We start from the raw sequence: 19,245 nt of genomic DNA, 5'->3' as shown, positions 1-19,245 counted from the left end.
AAAGATATTTCTGTGTGCTTTCTATTGTTACAATAAAGACCACGGCAAAAGCAACCTGGAGAGCAAAGGGCTTACTTCTTCTTACAGGTGCAGGCCATCACTGAGGGAGAAAAACTCAAGGCAGGAACCTGGAGGCAGGAACAGAATCAGAGACCGTGAAGAAATGTCTCGTACTGGCTTGTTCTTCAAGATTTGCTCAGTTTGCTTTCTTATATACCCAGGATCTCCTGCCCAGGGCTAGCAAGCTAAGCCCTTAGTAAGCTAAGCCCTTCCACATCACCCATCAATCAAGAAAATGCTCCATAGACTTACACACATGCCAATCTGCTAGAGGAATTTTCTCGGTGGCCCTTCTCTTACGAGAAAACTCTCCAGCTGTGTGGCAAAAACTAACCAGGAGAGTGTCCCTTCCTATCTTAATTTTCTTTTGTGCTTTTCTTTCCTGGCCACCTGTTTGCCAATTCCAGCAGCTGATTTTACTCTTACCAGTTTTGCCCAGAACAGGGTTTTCCCCCTAGATCAGGGCTTTACATTGTAACTTCTCATGAAAAACAACATAGCAATATCAGTCCCTTTGCACACACCAGCCAGCTAGGGTCTTTAGAATTTTTTCCCCCAGCCCACCTCACACCCTGTCCTCAGAAGGCCCCTTGGTGCTTTCCAACGAGTGCCTTAGGCTCCGTTACTTGCCCTCACAGAGGCTGACCTCACACAGGCTGTCAAATGATCAGTACACGTGCTCACACCTGTGACCATCTCTTGTACCTGACCTTCAGGGTTGAAGCTTTCTTATTCTAACTATTCTGTTAAAGTTTATAGTAGCAATTATGGAGACGAAAGCACTGTGTGCTGTGTAAAAATGATGAACTTATTTTGTAGGCAAGGTTTCTAGTCCTGAAAGTTCTAGGTGAGGCCCCATGCAACTCAACAAATGGCCAAGATTGCAATGTGTGTTCTACAGTAGTGTCTACACCCAGCGGATATTCCAGATCTGTCATCTCAGCTGCACGCTCGGACCAAAGCACAGTATGCTACAAACTGAAGGTTCCCACACTTCACCCGCCATGTGCTGAAGCGAAGCCCTTAACGCTGGTGAGGTGATGAGGCTGATCCCTGATGTGACAGTGTCCCGTGAAAAGACACAGGAGAGCTCTTCTCTTTTTCTTCCATGTGAGCACAAGGAAATAACATGCCTACTGGCAGCCAGGAAGTCGCTCACAGGGACAGAACTCATAGCGCTGAGGTTTCCGTAGAGAGTACATTTCTATTGCTCACACCACCTAGCCTCAGGTATTTTGTTTTATCAGCCTGAGAGAACTAAGCCCCAGGGCAATGCCAGTCATTAAATTAATGGTAAAAATACTGAAAACAGCAAGAGCCAAGACAAAGGACAGTGGATGGATTGGTGACTCCCTAAATATCTAACAGGACTTGAGAATAAAAGACTGCCATGTCTCTGTGGTTGGCCGAGAACAGCGACAAGGGAGAAATGTCATTAAAAAGAACATCTAGCCATAACAGAACCTTTCTGACAAATTTGTCTTTACTCACCTTGTCACAGAAGACCTTGATCTGGTGGTACGCTCTGTGGACGGGTTTATTGCTGCGGTTATTGTAACTGTATGTGTCAATCTGAATCATCAAAGGAAGTCCTTTCACGCCCTTCTGGGAGGAGAAATCTGTACTCAAGCAATTCACTGTGATGAAAAGCTGAAGGAGGCAGCAAAAGAAGAAAATTCACAAACTGCCATGCAGAGGACCTTCAAAGAAGGAGGCAGGCAGGCATGTGAAGTGAAAATCCTACACAAACCTATAAGGACAACTGATAACTGTTCAATACTCTCCCATAGAATCCTGCCAGATGCACAAAACATTATATGGCTGTAAACTTCTTCTTTTTTTTTTTTTTTTTTTTTTTTTTTTTTCAATGCAGTTTATTCAGGAAGATTGAACAATCCTCGGACCCCGGGGAAAGCCAGCCCACAGCTTAAATAGCCTCTGGGTAGCCAACCCAGGCGTGCCACGGGGGCAATGCAGATAGGTCCACATACATGGAAGCAAGCCAGATCCTCAGCCTTAGCCAAATGTGGAGTTGTTCGTGACAGAGAGCACTCACCATCGGGAAGGTGGAAGGCGGAAACCAGCTCCATCTTTAAGGCATAGCATTCCGCAGCTCTCTACAGTTCCCCCTTTTTGTTTTAGACGCATCAGACAAGAGTAGAGGTCTGATCTCTGATATTAGAAATAAATTGGGACTTTGTACTGATGTTCATTTAGGTGTCATCCACCCAAAGAGCATCAGACCGTCCTATACCTTTTTCTCAGAGGCGGGACCTGGGGCATCAACCCGCATGCAATCAGACATGCTCTTCTCTGGGTCCAAAGCGGCTGACCCTGAGTGCAGTGCTTAGCCTCGCATCCTGAGCGTATCATTTTAGCTTTTTATGGTATCCAACCATGCTTGGGGAGAATGTCCTGCTTCAATGGCTGTAAAGGCCTGAATGATCATGGCTGCATCACACTGTTGTGAGACTCTAATCTTGCATATATACCACAGGCAAACCAAGGAGACCAACACCAGAAGGCCTGCTAACGCTCCCATGCCCGCCCATTCCTTCAGATGATTCATGGCTGCAGCAATCCATGTTGATAATCCTGTGGCTAGTCCTGCGTCCACTCCGGTAGAATTTACTGTGACAATGGCCACTCTCAGCTGCTCCATCATAGTATCGAATTCTCCAGTCCCAATTACCTAAAATATAGCTCGACAATTGTTTAGACAGATTTGCAGCGCAGGAAAAATTCTCATGTTGTATGCTAGTGACACAAAGTCCAGCATACTTTCATTGACAGCCAGGTTGAGCGATTTGCCATAGGGTATCAATTTGCTCCTGCAAGAGGTCAATCCTCTGATTGAACACCATCAAGCTTCCTTTTAGTTGAGCATTAATTCCTTTATGTACAACTAAGGCATGAGCTACATTGGCTAAATGATTATTCAGGGTCTGAGCAGTCTGCCCAGTATGACTCATGGCTAATGCCCTGGTGGTAGCTCCAACAGCCGTCAATGAGATGGTAGTAACAATGGTGGCTGTAGTTCCAAGATCCCTTTTCTGTCTGAAGAGAGTCATAGCGTGAGGGGCATCAATGGGCATAGGCACCCAGTGAGGCATGCGAGTAACCAGGGCATACCTAACTTTACTAGCATTCCAGCATTGGGCAAAAAAGCAAGTATCATTACCACAATTACTTGGCTCTATCTGGCTAATAATGAATAAAAATGGGGGATATAGACAAACAGGTGTGGGCTTATAGGAAATATTATGAGAAGCCCTAACCCCTCATTGGATCATCCTGCGTCAGTTCTAGAACTAGCAGTGGTGGTGTCCGAGGTCTGAGTAGGTTCAGGAGACCATTGCCCCCAGGGGCGAGACGTGCTCCATGCCAATTGACTAACTCCATGTTTTCCTCCAATTTTGAAAGTCATTTAAGGTTCTTAAATTACTTTTTTCCCTTTTTTCTTAAATTTTTCATCAATTACACTTTATTCATTCTGTATCCCCCCATAAGCCCCTCCCTCCTCTCCTCCCAATCCCACCCTCCCTCCTCCCTCTGCTTGCATGCCACTCCCCAAGTCCACTAATAGGGGAGGTTCTCCTCTCCTTTCTGATCTTAGTCTGTCAGTTCACATCAAAAGTGGCTGTATTGTCCTCTACTGTGGCCTGGTAAGGCTGCTCCCCCCCCCCCCAGAGGGAGGTGATCAAAGAGCAGGCCAATCAGATTATGTCAGAGGCAGTCCCTCTTCACATTACTATGTAACCCATTGGACTCTGGACTGCCCTGGGCTACATCTGTGCAGGGGTTCTAGGTTATCTCCATGAATAGTCCTTGGTTGGAGTATGAGTCTCTGGGAAGTTCCCTATGTTCAAATTTTCTTGTTCTTTTGCTCTCCTTGTGGAGACCCTGTCCTCTCCAGCTCTTACTATTTCCCAGTTCTTACCTTAAATTCCGTTCACTCTGCCCAACAGTTGCCCATCAGGCTCAGCATCTGCTTTGATAGTCTGAAGGGCAGAGGCTTTCAGAGGCCCTCTGTGGTAGGTTCCTAGGTTGTTTCCTGTTTTCTTCTTCTTCTGATGTCCATCCTCTTTGCCTTTCTGGATGGGGTTTGGACGTTTTAGTTAGGGTCCTCTCTCTTGCTTAGTTTCTTTAGATGCACAGGTTTTAGTGGGTTTGTCCTATGTTGTATGTCTATATGAGTGAGTATATACCATGTGTGTCTTTTTGCTTCTGAGACAACTCACTCAGGATGATCCTTTCCAGATCCCACCATTTATCTGCAAATTTCATGATTTCCTTATTTTTCATTGCTGAGTAATATTCCATTGTGTAGATGTACCACAATTTCTGCATCCATTCTTCAGTTGAGGGGCATCTGGGTTGTTTCCAGCTTCTGGCTATTACAAATAAAGCTGCTACAAACATGGTTGAGCAAATGTCCTTTTTGTGTACTTGAGCCTCTTTTGGATATATGCCCAATAGTGGTATGGCTGGATCTTGAGGAAGCGCTATTCCTAGTTGTCTGAGAAAGCGCCAGATTGATTTCCAGAGTGGTTGTACAAGTTTACATTCCCACCAGCAGTGGAGAAGGGTTCCCCTTTCTCCACAACCTCTCCAGCATGTGTTGTCACTTGAGTTTTTGATCTTGGCCATTCTCATGGGTGTAAGGTGAAATCTCAGGGTTGTTTTGATTTGCATTTCCCTAATGGCTAGTGAGGTTGAGCATTTCTTTAAGTGCTTCTCTGCCATTCGGTATTCCTCTACAGAGAATTCTCTGTTTAGCTCTGTTCCCCATTTTTTAAGTGGATTACTTGGTTTGCTGCTTTTCAGCTTCTTTAGTTCTTTATATATACTGGATATGAGTCCTCTGTCAGATAAAGGGTTGGTGAAGATTCTTTCCCAATCTGTAGGTGGTCGCTTTGTTTTGATGACGGTGTCCTTTGCTTTACAGAAGCTTTTCAGTTTCATGAGGTCCCATTTATTGGTTGTTGCTCTTAGAGCCTGTGCTGTTGGTGTTCTGTTCAGGAAGTTTCCCCCTGTACCAATGAGTTCTAGGGTATTTCCCACTTTTTTTTCAAGCCGATTTAATGTGTCTGGTTTTATGTTGAGGTCTTTGATCCACTTGGACTTCAGTTTTGTGCAGGGTGACAAGTATGGGTCTATTTTCATTTTTCTACATGTAGACATCCAGTTAGACCAGCACCATTTGTTGAAGATGCTATCTTTTTTCCATTGTATGGTTTTGGCGTCTTTGTCAAAGATCAGGTGTCCATAAGTGTGTGGGTTTATTTCTGGGTCCTCTGTTCGGTTCCATTGATCCACCATTCTGTTTCTATGCCAGTACCATGCAGTTTTTAAAACTGTTGCTCTATAGTACAACTTAAGATCAGGGATGGAGATACCTCCAGAAGATCTTTTATTGTAGAGGATTGTTTTAGCAATTCTGGGTTTCTTGTTATTCCATATGAAGTTGAGAATTTTCCTTTCCAGGTCTGTAAAGAATTGTGTTGGTAATTTGATGGGCATTGCATTGAATCTGTAGATTGCTTTTGGTAAGATGGCCATTTTTACTATGTTAATCCTACCAAGCCATGAGCATGGGAGATCTTTCCATCTTCTCATATCTTCTTCTAATTCTTTCTTCAGAGATTTGAAATTTTTTTCATACAAGTCTTTGACTTCCTTGGTTAGGGTTACTCCGAGGTACCTTATGTCATTTGTGGCTATTGTGAAGGGTGTTGTTTCCTTAATTTCTTTCTCAGCCCTTTTGTCTTTTGTATACAGGAGGGCTACTGATTTTTTTGAGTTAATTTTGTATCCTGCCACTTTCCTGAAGGTGTTTATCAGCTGTAGGAGTTCCCTGGTAGAGTTTTTGGGGTCACTCACGTATACTATCATATCATCTGCAAATAGTGATAATTTGACTTCTTCCTTTCCAATTTGTATCCCCTTGATCTCCTTCAACTGTCTTATTGCTCTAGCAAGGACTTCCAACACTATGTTGAAGAGATATGGAGAGAGTGGGCAGCCTTGTCTTGTCCCTGATTTCAGTGGGATTGCTTTAAGTTTCTCTCCATTCAGTTTGATGTTGGCTATAGGCTTGCTGTATATCGCCTTTACTATGTTTAGATATGTGCCTTGTATCCCTGATCTCTCCAATACTTTGAACATGAATGGATGTTGGATTTTGTCAAAGGCTTTTTCAGCATCTAGGGAGATTATCATGTGGTTTTTTTCTTTCAGTTTGTTAATATGGTGGATCACATTGATGGATTTCCGTATATTGAACCACCCCTGCATACCTGGGATGAAGCCTACTTGGTCATAGTGGATAATATCTTTGATGTGTTCTTGGATTCGGTTTGCAAGTATTTTATTAAGTATTTTTGCATCAATGTTCATAAGGGAGATTGGCCGGAAATTCTCTTTCTTTGTTGAGTCTTTGTGAGGTTTAGGTACCAAGGTGACTGTGGCTTCATAGAATGAATTTGGTAATATTCCTTCTGTTTCTATTTTGTGGAATAGTTTGAAGAGAATTGGTGTTAGCTCTTCTTTGAAGGTCTGGTAGAATTCTGCGCTGAAGCCATCTGGTCCTGGGCTTTTTTTGGATGGGAGACTTTTGATGACCGCTTCTATTTCTTTGGGGGATATAGGTCTATTTAGTTGATTTACCTGGTCCTGGTTCAGCTTTGGTAAGTCAAATCGATCAAGAAAATTGTCCATTTCATTTAGATTTTCAAATTTTGTGGCATATAGACTTTTGAAGTAAGTCCTAATGATTGTTTGGATTTCCTCAGTGTCTGTAGTTATATCCCCCTTTTCATTTCTGATTTTGTTGATTTGGGTGGTGTCTCTCTGCCTTTTAGTTAGCCTGGCTAAGGGTTTGTCGATCTTGTTGATTTTCTCAAAGAACCAGCTCTTGGTTTCATTGATTCTTTGAATTGTTTTATTTGTTTCCAATTGATTGATTTCAGCCCTGAGTTTGATTATTTCCAGCCGTCTACTCCTTCTTGGTGTGTCTGCTTCTTCTTTTTCTAGGGTTTTTAAGTGAGCCATTAGGGTGCTTGAATGAGCTGTCTCGAATTTCTTTTTGAAGGCACTTAGTGCTATGAACTTTCCTCTTAGCACTGCTTTCATTGTATCCCACAAGTTCGGGTATGTTGTGTCTTCATTTTCATTGATTTCTAGAAAGACTTTAATTTCTTTCTTTATTTCTTCCCTGACCCAGCTGTCATTTAGTAACAGGTTGTTCAGTTTCCATGTGTGTGTAGGCTTTTTGTTATTTCTGTTATTGTTGAGGTCCAGCTTTATTCCATGGTGATCAGACAAGATACATGGGATTATTTCAATCTTCTTGTATCTGTTGAGGCTTGCTTTGTGACCCACTATGTGGTCTATTTTGGAGAAGGTTCCATGAGGTGCTGAGAAGAAGGTAAATTCTTTTGTGTTTGGGTGTAAAGTTCTGTAAATGTCTGTTAGGTCCATTTGATTCATGACCTCTGTCAGAGACATTGTTTCTTTGTTTAATTTCTGTTTGGTTGACCTGTCCTTTGTTGAGAGTGGGCTGTTGAAGTCTCCCACTATTAATGTGTGTGGATCTATATGTGCTTTAAATTTTATCAATGTTTCTTTCACAAATGTGGGTGCCCTTGTATTTGGGGCATATATGTTCAGGATTGTGATGTCTTCCTGGTGGAATTTTCCCTTGATGAGTATGAAGTGTCCTTCCCCATCTCTTTTGATTAATTTTGGTTGAAAGTTTATTTTATCAGATATTAGAATGGCTACTCCTGCTTGCTTCTTGGGTCCGTTTGCTTGGAAAGTCGTCTTCCAACCCTTTACCCTCAGGTAATGTCTATCTTTGTGTCTTAGGTGTGTTTCTTGTATGCAACAGATTGCTGGGTTTTGTTTACGTATCCATTCTGTTAATCTGTGTCTTTTTATTGGAGAGTTGAGTCCATTGATGTTGAGAGAGATTAATGACCAGTGGCTGTTAGATCTCTTGGTTTTGATGTTGGCTGTGGTCATCAGGTTGTGTGCTTGGTTGCTTTTTGTTTTACTGAAGTGAGGTTATTTATTTCCTGTGTTTTCTTGAATGTAGCTAGCTTTCTTGGGTTGTATTTTCCCTTCCAGTGTCTTCTGTAATGCTGGATTTGTTTGTAGGTATTGTTGAAATTTGTTTTTGTCATTGAATATCTTGTTTTCTCCATCTATGAGGACTGAGAGTTTTGCTGGGTATAGTAGCCTGGGCTGACATCTGTGTTCTCTTAGGGTCTGCATGATATCTTTCCAGGCCCTTCTGGCTTTCATAGTCTCTGTTGAAAAGTCAGGTGTGATTCTAATGGGTTTGCCATTATATGTTACTTGGCCTTTTTCCCTTGCAGCTTTTAGTATTTTTTCTTTGTTCTGTATACTTACTGTTTTGATTATTATGTGGCGGGAGGATTTTCTTTTCTGGTCAAATTTGCTGGGTGTTCTGTAGGCCTCATGTATTCTAATTGGCCTCTCCTTTAGCTTGGGGAAATTTTCTTCAATGATTTTGTTGAAAATATTTTCTGGGCCTTGGAGAAGGGAGTCTTCTTTTTCCTCTATACCTATTATTCTTAGGTTTTGTCTTTTCATATTGTCTTGCATTTCTTGGACGGTCTGTGTCAGGAATTTTTCAGATTTAACATTTTCTTTGACAGATACATCGATTTCTTCCATTGTATCTTCTACACCTGAGATTCTTTCTTCCATCTCTTGTAGTCTGTTGGTTATGCTTACCTCTGTAGTTCCTGTTTTCTTCCCTAGATTCTTCCTTTCCATTATTTCTTCCATTTGTGTTTTCTTTAATTTTTCCAATTCTATCTTCAGGTCTTGAGTTGTTTTGTTTACTTCCTTCACCTGTCTGATTGTACTTTCCTGTTTTTCTTTTAGTTCCTTCAACTCTGTTTCTTTCATTTCATTCAGTGTTTTAAGCATTTCCTTTCTAAAGGCCATAAACTGTTTGGCTGCAGCTTCCTCTATTTCTTTACGGATGGCAATATTCTGTTTGAGTTTATCTTCCTCTATGTCTTTACGAATCTTATTTGTTTCCTCTGTTATCATCTTCATGAGCATAGTTGTTAGGTCATCTTCTTGGATTTCAGTTATGGTGGGGTGTCCAGGGCTACTTGCCCCTGGGTAACTGGGTTCTGGAGATGCCATATTGCTCTGTCTTTTGTTGCTTGAGCTTTTACGCTGGCCTCTACCCATTGTGTTATCTTAGGAGTTTGGGGTTATTTTCTGGTGGTTCCTGGGGATCCTGTGGTGGAGAGAATCCCCTTTGCAGAAAGCTGGATTTTCCTGAAGGATGTCTTCTCAGCTTTTTGGGTATAGTCCCTGGATGGCTGGTGTTTTTTCAGGAGTTGCTCACCTCAGGGATATAGACCTGAGTGGTAACTGTGGTCTTTGTTAGTCGAGAGGGTTCTCCTCTCACCCAGGGAAGTCCTGAGGGCAGCTGCCCTGTTTCTGGGTTTCTTGTTGCAAATTTAATGATCAGCTGCTGTGACCCAGTTGGACATCAGGCGCGCCTCAACTGTTTGTGCTTGTGTCTGGAGCACAGCTGAGTGCTGGCGCCTCGGCCCCACTAGACTACTAGACTTTTTCTAGGGAAGGATTGGGTGATTTAGATCAGTACAGTTTCCTTTCTTCCCCGTGGATTCTCTGGAGACAAGGACTCCTAGTGTCTTTTTTTGCCCTGTTGCACACTGCTCAGTGTCCGCCAGCTGGCTGGCCACAGAAATTTGCCTGTGCCTGGAGCACAGCTGTGTGATGGCAGCTCAGTCTCTGCCAGTTGTCTGGTGCGCAGAAACTGCCTGTGTCTGCCTTTGTGGCTTTTGGGAGTCTGAGTGGCTCCCTAAGCTGGGTAATTTTCCGGGGACCTCTTCAGGTTGGGGGTGAGCTGAGTGCTCTGAGATCAGACCCGCCGTTTCTATCTCCAGCGGCGAATCAGGCGCGCAGGCAGGCAGGGCTCTGTGCAGGAACCTGGGTCCCCGGCTCTGGCTCCGGGCTGGCTCCTGGGGTGCCCGTGGAACCCGCCCGAGTCTTTTCCAGGGGATGTCTGGGTGACCTAAGGCCGGTCCCAATCGTTTCCTGTACCCTGGGGTTATCTCTCGACTGAAAATTCCAGTCTCTGATAGTGTGGTGCCCAAGGTTCAGTCTGGGACCGTGACCAGAGACACTGGCTTGTGGCTCTGGGCTGGGGCTGGGGCTGGCGGCCGGCAGCCAAGCGTCTGGCGGAACCGGGATCTCTTCCGCCGTTTAGCCGGGTGAGTTAAAAGCTGATTGAATCCCCCACCGTGGGGTATCCTCTCACCTGGGAAACACAATGACTGTGTTTTATGGCCGAGAGTTCTGATTGCTGTTCACTGTGCTGATCCTGCTGTGCTGCTGCTCAGAATGAGAGTCCTCCTGGCGCCGCCATCTTGCCCCTCCTCCCGGCTGTAAACTTCTAAACAATTTGCTTTGATATTTGAACTTGAAATAGACAATTTAAATGACTGTCTAGAAAGAACATCACTATAAATGAGTTAACTATGTTATTTTCTTGGTATATTAAAATCGCCACTTCTGGGGCTACAGAAATGTGTCAGCAGTTAAGAGCACTTGTTACTCTTGCAGAGGACTAGGGTTTGATTTCCAGGACCCACACGGTGGTGCACAACTGTTGTAACTCCAGTTCCAGGGGATCTGACACCGTCTTCTGGCTTCTCTATGCTCCTGGATGCACGTGGCACACATACATACACTCAGGCACACCCACATACTAAATTAGTCAATTAATCTAAGAAGTTGACACTTCTAGTTATAACTTTCCCTAACCTCTGACCTGCAGGATAAAAAATAATAATAATGAGATAACTATTCTTTTTTAATAGAATAGCATTGAAACCCAGTTATGTTTTGTAAAACTTCATTCCTTGACTGTGGAGCGTGAGGTCTGTCTGGAATAATTTCTTATTATTTAATATGACCTGGCACCTAATACAATGCCTAGAAAAGAACTCACTAAGCATTAGATAACTGAACTTACAGGAATCCCACTAGATTGCAAGGCAAAAGCCCCGACTTCAGCCTCTGGTAGCATTAACCAGCTAAGGGGCCTCATACATGTCACTCAATACTTGCCATGTTCAATGGTCCCGTTAAAGTGCCTGCAAGCCCTCTCCCTGAAAAAGAAAATCTAAATGCTAACCTACTCCACGTTAGTGAAGAAGAGGAGCTGGCAAAGGCAAGAAACGAAACAGGAGGGATTAAATAACAGCATAAACCTCCTCCTGTTAACAGGAAGTGGTGGCACACACCTGTAATCCAGCAGTCAGGGAGCTGAGTCAGGAGGATCATGAGGACCAGTGCATCCTCGGAATTATAGCAAGATTCTGAACAAACTAAATCCTCATCTTATAACATGTGGCATCAGGAAATGCAATAGAAAAACTTTTAAAACCTTCAAGCTAAAAAACAAACAAACAAACAAAAAATATACAATAGAAATGACATGATGCCAACAGGACAGAAACTCTAATCAGTTTTTGAGAGTTCTATTTGATTAACAGAATAAAAAACAAGTTTCACTGTAAAGGATTGGTAAAGACAGAGGATGAGTGTAAATGAGCTAAAAATGACCCTGTTCTACATAATGGTGGGTCACAGCCAAAAGATGGCATTTTCATAGTTTGCATCTACAATTCCCCCAGAGATGAGTGCTGTTAGAGGCTATGAAAGCTTTAGGAAGTGGCCTGGCTGGGAACTCTGTCTCTGGGTCCTATGTTATATAGCCAGCCCCTGGCTCTTGGCATGCTCTCTGCCTTCTGGTCCACCTTGATCTGAACAGCCTCTGCCACACACTCCTACCATGATGCCTCCCACCCACAATGCACTGGGACCTTCTGAAACTCTGGGAAAAGAAAGAAAAACAAAACACCTTTCTTCCACTAAGCTGTTTCTAACAGGTGCTCTGGTCATTGTGACACAAACTAATATAGACACTATGTAATAGCGATTTTTATTGGAATGAGCAAAGAACACTGACAAGAACTAGGAGGAAGGGTAGCAGGGACAGGGGTGGACCGGGACATATATTATTATGTGTAACACAGTTTCAAAAGTGTTATCCCATCAAAAGTGGGCTTTTGATGGATGTCAAAACCTTTGTGCCTCTGTGAAAGTGCCTAGAGTTGCCCTGAAGGAAAATGAAGGCCACAGAGTTCTTCCTAGGTACAGGGCTGATCTGTTTGATACCCTGTAGACTTTTAGTAATTTACACCACCAGGCATCTAATTGTCAGTGCTTCACCTCTTCACACATCCTTTTACCTGTGAGCTCCTCCTTATGCCCATCAGGGGTGTCTAAGGACATTTGACAAGTTTCAATGATGTGCTAATTACAACAACTTTGCCAGCTGTGCCACTAGCTCCCACCTTTCTAGCCAAAACCCGAAAACAAATACTAAAGGTACTCTGTCTCACTGTACGTCTAGAGATCTAATGTGTGGGTACTCTGAGAGACATTGGATTTGTGTTAAAGAAATGTTTTCCCATCTGTTTGTCTTTGAGACAGGGTCCCCTTGGCAGCTCAAGGTCACCTGAAACTTGAAGCTCCCTCTTTAGCCCAGGCTAGTATTAAACTTGTGGTGATCCTCCTGATGAAGGCTCTCTAGAGCTGGAATTACAGGCATGGTGTACAATAAACTTTAGCGGCTTTGTACACAGACACAGGCATAGGTGCGTGCGCACAGGAAGGGAAAGAATAACTGTATAATACATAGTTTAATTTCCCTACTTTGCTCTTTATATACCCTGTAATATCATGTTATATATTATAAAAATAAAGAAAAGATACTTTTAAATATATACATTCATTTCACTCATTCATTCTTTTCATTCATTTATTCAGTCTATAAGTATCCATGGAAGCACACAGTGAAGCACACAATGCATTAAATGGTGTAGGATCTTAGAAAGAGACAGAAGCTAACAATTCGAGGAGAATGCAACCAGTGCTCAGCAATGACCATCATACAGTGGTCGAGTACAAGAGAGGTGTGAGCAGAGGTCCCGCAGAACAAAGTCCTCAGCCTGGAGGAAACTAGTGAAACATAAGCCACAGATACTCTAGATTTGAGCAGGGGCCTCACAGAATCTAAAGAAGCCTGGGGGCAGGGGGGTGAGATCCACTGAAGATGCAAATGCCTGAGTAATGAAGACTATGGCAGGCAGGATGCATCTTCCAAACTTCCAGGGTAGAAATATTCTGTCCATAACAGTCACAGTAACAGAAAATGCTACCTTGGAGAGTCCCTAAATGACAGAGAAATTTTATTTAACATTCACTTAAGCAGCAAATGTTTTCAAATATCTTAAGTTTCCTGAGGCTGCAGCAACACAAATATGCAAGCTCTGTGCCCTGCAACCACAGAAGGCAGGGGTGAGATGGGGTGAGAGATACGTGCTGGTGTCTTAAAGATTACAGTAGCAACGTGACCACTGATGTGATGGTCAGGAAGGAGGCATCCTTTTCTAGGCACACTTGACTTGTTCTATTGCTGCCAATGGGATGATCTAGGCCAGAATGCAGTTTTGTATCAGCAAACAAAATGCTCACTCTGCTGAATTAGTGGTTGTCCCTAATTCTGGCCCTGCATTTCACAAAGATCTCCCTGATGTAATCCACCATCACTCCAGACTCCATCTATAGGTCTGCCTAGTAGAAGAGAAGACAATGTTCCGGTGGATATTTCCTACATGACTGGCTTGCTAATTTGCATGTCATTCACTGAGGGTCAATGATAGCTAGGAAGAAAAGCTAATTATGGTCTGTCATCTCCAAGTCTGACCTAAGAGAGCTAGAGCAACAGATCATGACTATTTACAAGGACCACTTAAGTAGCCTAGTCATCTAGAGCCAATGAGATAACGGATGCTCACTGGCAATAAATAGACTCAGTCATCCTTGGAGAAGGCATAAAAGTCAATCACCCTTTACACAAGGTCCTTAAGAGCCAATAGAGTTCAACAGGGAGATATTTAGATTTAATGCTCTTAAAAGAGAAAGGTCTCCACAGAAGGCCCAGAGTGGCTCAGACTCAAGGCAGCCTGATCCCATAAAAGGTAAACCTCAGGAGCCTGCCTTCTGTGCTGGCATCTCTCGGGTCAGCCCAGCATGCAGGGTGCTGTGCTGGGCTCAGCAGCGCTTCCTTCTCCTGGCCACCTCCTGGAAAGCAGTTTCAGGGTCTGATGGCATCAATCACAGCCTGGCTGTGCCACACTCAAAATCCAAATGGTTGAACTTTAACGGAAGTGGGGGTGGGGCTGCACAGAAGGCTGTTAACTGAAACCTTGGCCGAGGAGCTGATAAGCATTTGCTTCTTTTGGCAAACCCAACCATGTCCCACAGCTCCACCAGCAGCAGGCAAACACAAGAGCAACTTTCCCCTAAGTTGACCTACAAAGAACCCAACGTAAATGTGTTGCAGAGCTGAAGACAAAGCATGATTTCACCCCCTGAATGTTCATCTAAATGTCAAGCACAGAAAGTTATTTCTAGCTTCAACAGGAGCTCAGGCTATGCAAAGAGCAGAAGGACCCGGTACACAGTTGACCTGTCCCTGAGTTACACACAATTGTGCGGCCTCTGCTTACATCCTTCCCAAACCTCAGGTGGATTCCTCTAATTCTAGAAGCACACTTTTCCTTCTTCAGGAAGACTAATTAAATCTTGTGCAGTCAGGCAAATAATAGACACCATTTCAATTTCCTCACATGTTCAGAGTGAAGCAGATAATTTTTTAGACACCTTCCCCAGAAAAAGCAGTCTAAAGCATGTGACTTTTTTAAAAATAAAATCACTTGTTACATGTGAGTGACAATTCCCCTTTTGTGGCTTCGAACATAAAAGTGACTTTGCTGAGGTCTCAACCCCAGCTGCACACCAGGCAAATAAGACAGTTTATTAAAATAAACACAGCAGGGAGCTTCAGAGCCAACCCATGATCTCATTATTTTTTTTTTTCAATGCAGTTTATTCAGGAACATTGAACAATCCTCGGACCCCGGGGAAAGCCAGCCCACAGCTTAAATAGCCTCTGGGTAGCCAACCCAGGCGTGCCATGGGGGCAATGCAGATAGGTCCACATACATGGAAGCAAGCCAGATCCTCGACCTTAGCCAAATGTGGAGTTGTTCGTGACAGAGAGCACTCACCATCGGGAAGGTGGAAGGCGGAAACCAGCTCCATCTTTAAGGCATAGCATTCCGCAGCTCTCTACAGTTCCCCCTTTTTGTTTTAGACGCATCAGGCAAGAGTAGAGGTCTGATCTCTGATATTAGAAATAAATTGGGACTTTGTACAGATGTTCATTTAGGTGTCATCCACCCAAAGAGCATCAGACCGTCCGATACCTTTTTCTCAGAGGCGGGACCTGGGGCATCAACCCGCATGCAATCAGACATGCTCTTCTCTGGGTCCGAAGCGGCTGACCCTGAGTACAGTGCTTAGCCTCGCATCCTGAGCGTATCATTTTAGCTTTTTATGGTATCCAACCATGCTTGGGGAGAATGTCCTGCTTCAATGGCTGTAAAGGCCTGAATGATCATGGCTGCATCACACTGTTGTGAGACTCTAATCTTGCATATATACCACAGGCAAACCAAGGAGACCAACACCAGAAGGCCTGCTAACACTCCCATGCCCGCCCATTCCTTCAGATGATTCATGGCTGCAGCAATCCATGTTGATAATCCTGTGGCTAGTCCTGCGTCCACTCCAGTAGAATTTACTGTGACAATGGCCACTCTCAGCTGCTCCATCGTAGTATCGAATTCTCCAGTCCAATTACCTAAAATATAGCTCGACAATTGTTTAGACAGATTTGCAGCGCAGGAAAAATTCTCATGTTGTATGCTAGTGACACAAAGTCCAGCATACTTTCATTGACAGCCAGGTTGAGCGATTTGCCATAGGGTATCAATTTGCTCCTGCAAGAGGTCAATCCTCTGATTGAACACCATCAAGCTTCCTTTTAGTTGAGCATTAATTCCTTTATGTACAACTAAGGCATGAGCTACATTGGCTAAATGAGTATTCAGGGTCTGAGCAGTCTGTCCAGTATGACTCATGGCTAATGCCCTGGTGGTAGCTCCAACAGCCGTCAATGAGATGGTAGTAACAATGGTGGCTGTAGTTCCAAGATCCCTTTTCTGTCTGAAGAGAGTCATAGCGTGAGGGGCATCAATGGGCATAGGCACCCCGTGAGGCATGTGAGTAACCAGGGCATACCTAACTTTCCTAGCATTCCAGCATTGGGCAAAAAAGCAAGTATGATTACCACAATTACTTGGCTCTATCTGGCTAATAATGAATAAAAATGGGGGATATAGACAAACAGGTGTGGGCTTATAGGAAATATTATGAGAAGCCTTAACCCCTCGTTGGAACATCCTGTGTCAGTTCTAGAACTAGCAGTGGTGGTGTCTGAGGTCTGAGTAGGTTCAGGAGACCATTGCCCCCAGGGGCGAGATGTACTCCATGCCAATTGACTAACTCCATGTTTTCCTCCAATTTTGAAAGTCATTTAAGGTTCTTAAATTATTTTTTCCCTTTTTTCTTAAATTTTTCATCAATTACACTTTATTCATTCTGCATCCCCCCATAAGCCCCTCCCTCCTCCCATTTCAATCCCACCCTCCCTCCTCCCTCTGCTTGCATGCCACTCCCCAAGTCCACTAATAGGGGAGGTTCTCCTCTCCTTTCTGATCTTAGTCTGTCAGTTCACATCAAAAGTGGCTGTATTGTCCTCTACTGTGGCCTGGTAAGGCTGCTCCCCCCCCAGAGGGAGGTGATCAAAGAGCAGGCCAATCAGATTATGTCAGAGGCAGTCCCTCTTCACATTACTATGTAACCCAATTGGACTCTGAACTGCCCTGGGCTACATCTGTGCAGGGGTTCTAGGTTATCTCCATGAATAGTCCTTGGTTGGAGTATGAGTCTCTGGGAAGTTCCCTGTGTTCAAATTTTCTTGTTCTGTTGCTCTCCTTGTGGAGACCCTGTCCTCTCCAGCTCTTACTATTTCCCAGTTCTTACCTAAAATTCCGTTCACTCTGCTCAACAGTTGCCCATCAGGCTCAGCATCTGCTTTGATAGTCCGAAGGGCAGAGGTTTTCAGAGGCCCTCTGTGGTAGGTTCCTAGGTTGTTTCCTGTTTTCTTCTTCTTCTGATGTCCATCCTCTTTGCCTTTCTGGATGGGGTTTGGACGTTTTAGTTAGGGTCCTCTCTCTTGCTTAGTTTCTTTAGATGCACAGGTTTTAGTGGGTTTGTCCTATGTTGTATGTCTATATGAGTGAGTATATACCATGTGTGTCTTTTTGCTTCTGAGACAACTCACTCAGGATGATCCTTTCCAGATCCCACCATTTACCTGCAAATTTCATAATTTCCTTATTTTTCATTGCTGAGTAATATTCCATTGTGTAGATGTACCACAATTTCTGCATCCATTCTTCAGTTGAGGGGCATCTGGGTTGTTTCCAGCTTCTGGCTATTACAAATAAAGCTGCTACAAACATGGTTGAGCAAGTGTCCTTTTTGTGTACTTGAGCCTCTTTTGGATATATGCCCAGTAGTGGTATGGCTGGATCTTGAGGAAGCGCTATTCCTAGTTGTCTGAGAAAGCGCCAGATTGATTTCCAGAGTGGTTGTACAAGTTTACATTCCCACCAGCAGTGGAGAAGGGTTCCCCTTTCTCCACAACCTCTCCAGCATGTGTTGTCACTTGAGTTTTTGATCTTGGCCATTCTCATGGGTGTAAGGTGAAATCTCAGGGTTGTTTTGATTTGCATTTCCCTAATGGCTAATGAGGTTGAGCATTTCTTTAAGTGCTTCTCTGCCATTCGGTATTCCTCTACAGAGAATTCTCTGTTTAGCTCTGTTCCCCATTTTTTAAGTGGATTACTTGGTTTGCTGCTTTTCAGCTTCTTTAGTTCTTTATATATACTGGATATGAGTCCTCTGTCAGATAAAGGGTTGGTGAAGATTCTTTCCCAATCTGTAGGTGGTCGCTTTGTTTTGATGACGGTGTCCTTTGCTTTACAGAAGCTTTTCAGTTTCATGAGGTCCCATTTATTGGTTGTTGCTCTTAGAGCCTGTGCTGTTGGTGTTCTGTTCAGGAAGTTTTCCCCTGTACCAATGAGTTCTAGGGTATTTCCCACTTTTTTTTCAAGCTGATTTAATGTGTCTGGTTTTATGTTGAGGTCTTTGATCCACTTGGACTTCAGTTTTGTGCAGGGTGACAAGTATGGATCTATTTTCATTTTTCTACATGTAGACATCCAGTTAGACCAGCACCATTTGTTGAAGATGCTATCTTTTTTCCATTGTATGGTTTTGGCGTCTTTGTCAAAGATCAGGTGTCCATAAGTGTGTGGGTTTATTTCTGGGTCCTCTGTTCGGTTCCATTGATCCCATGATCTCATTATTAATTTCCACTGTTTCTTGGGCTTTCCAATAGAAACAGTCAACCCTATCTTTAATTGATTTAATTTAGAAAGCAATTTAAGATTTAAAACTAAATCCTCACAACCATGATTCAGTGTCATGGATTTATTTGACTTCATACAAATTGAATTTTGTACTTGTACTATCTTTCTGGCTAAAGGCTATTTATATATTAATGTATTTCCTAATACTCAGGATCCTAAAGAACTCATCTAAAGAATCACACAGGTTTATTGCAATAACCACAGGTAGGGTGTGCACCCAGAAATAAGTTTAACACTAGAACCCATTCTCCCTTCATGAATATTATATAAATAAGTAAGTGTGTTGGTGCCAATTTCTCTCCTCTTTTTTCTTCTTCCTCCCTCTCCTCCCCCTCCTTCTTTCCCTTTCTCCCTCTCTCCTTCTCCCACCCCTCCTCCTTCTTCTCTCCCCTTCTCCTTCCTTAGGCAGGATCTCACTATGTGGCTCTAGCTGTCCTGGAACACACTAGATAGATAGTTCTCTGTCCTGAACTCAGAGATCCTCCTGCCTCTTCCTCTGCCTCTGCCTCTGCCTCCCAGGTGCTGGGATTAGTTCTTGGTTCTTATTAAAGACCTTTAGATAGTTTCCTTACATTTTGTCATTTTTCTTCCACATGAGTGCAGATGGAATGACAAATGAAACAGGCAAAAA

At 43.4% G+C, this 19,245-nt stretch overlaps 1 pseudogene; it reads right to left on the bottom strand.

Annotated features, from left to right (window-relative positions):
• LOC132650921 (grainyhead-like protein 2 homolog) overlaps positions 1-19,245 on the bottom strand; it is a 76,861-nt pseudogene that overhangs the window by 39,017 nt on the left and 18,599 nt on the right.

Source organism: Meriones unguiculatus (genome assembly GCF_030254825.1).
Source record: "Meriones unguiculatus strain TT.TT164.6M chromosome 13 unlocalized genomic scaffold, Bangor_MerUng_6.1 Chr13_unordered_Scaffold_34, whole genome shotgun sequence".
NCBI lineage: Eukaryota > Metazoa > Chordata > Mammalia > Rodentia > Muridae > Meriones > Meriones unguiculatus.
Note: the sequence above shows the minus strand (reverse complement) of the source record. Positions and strands in the feature narration are given on the sequence as shown.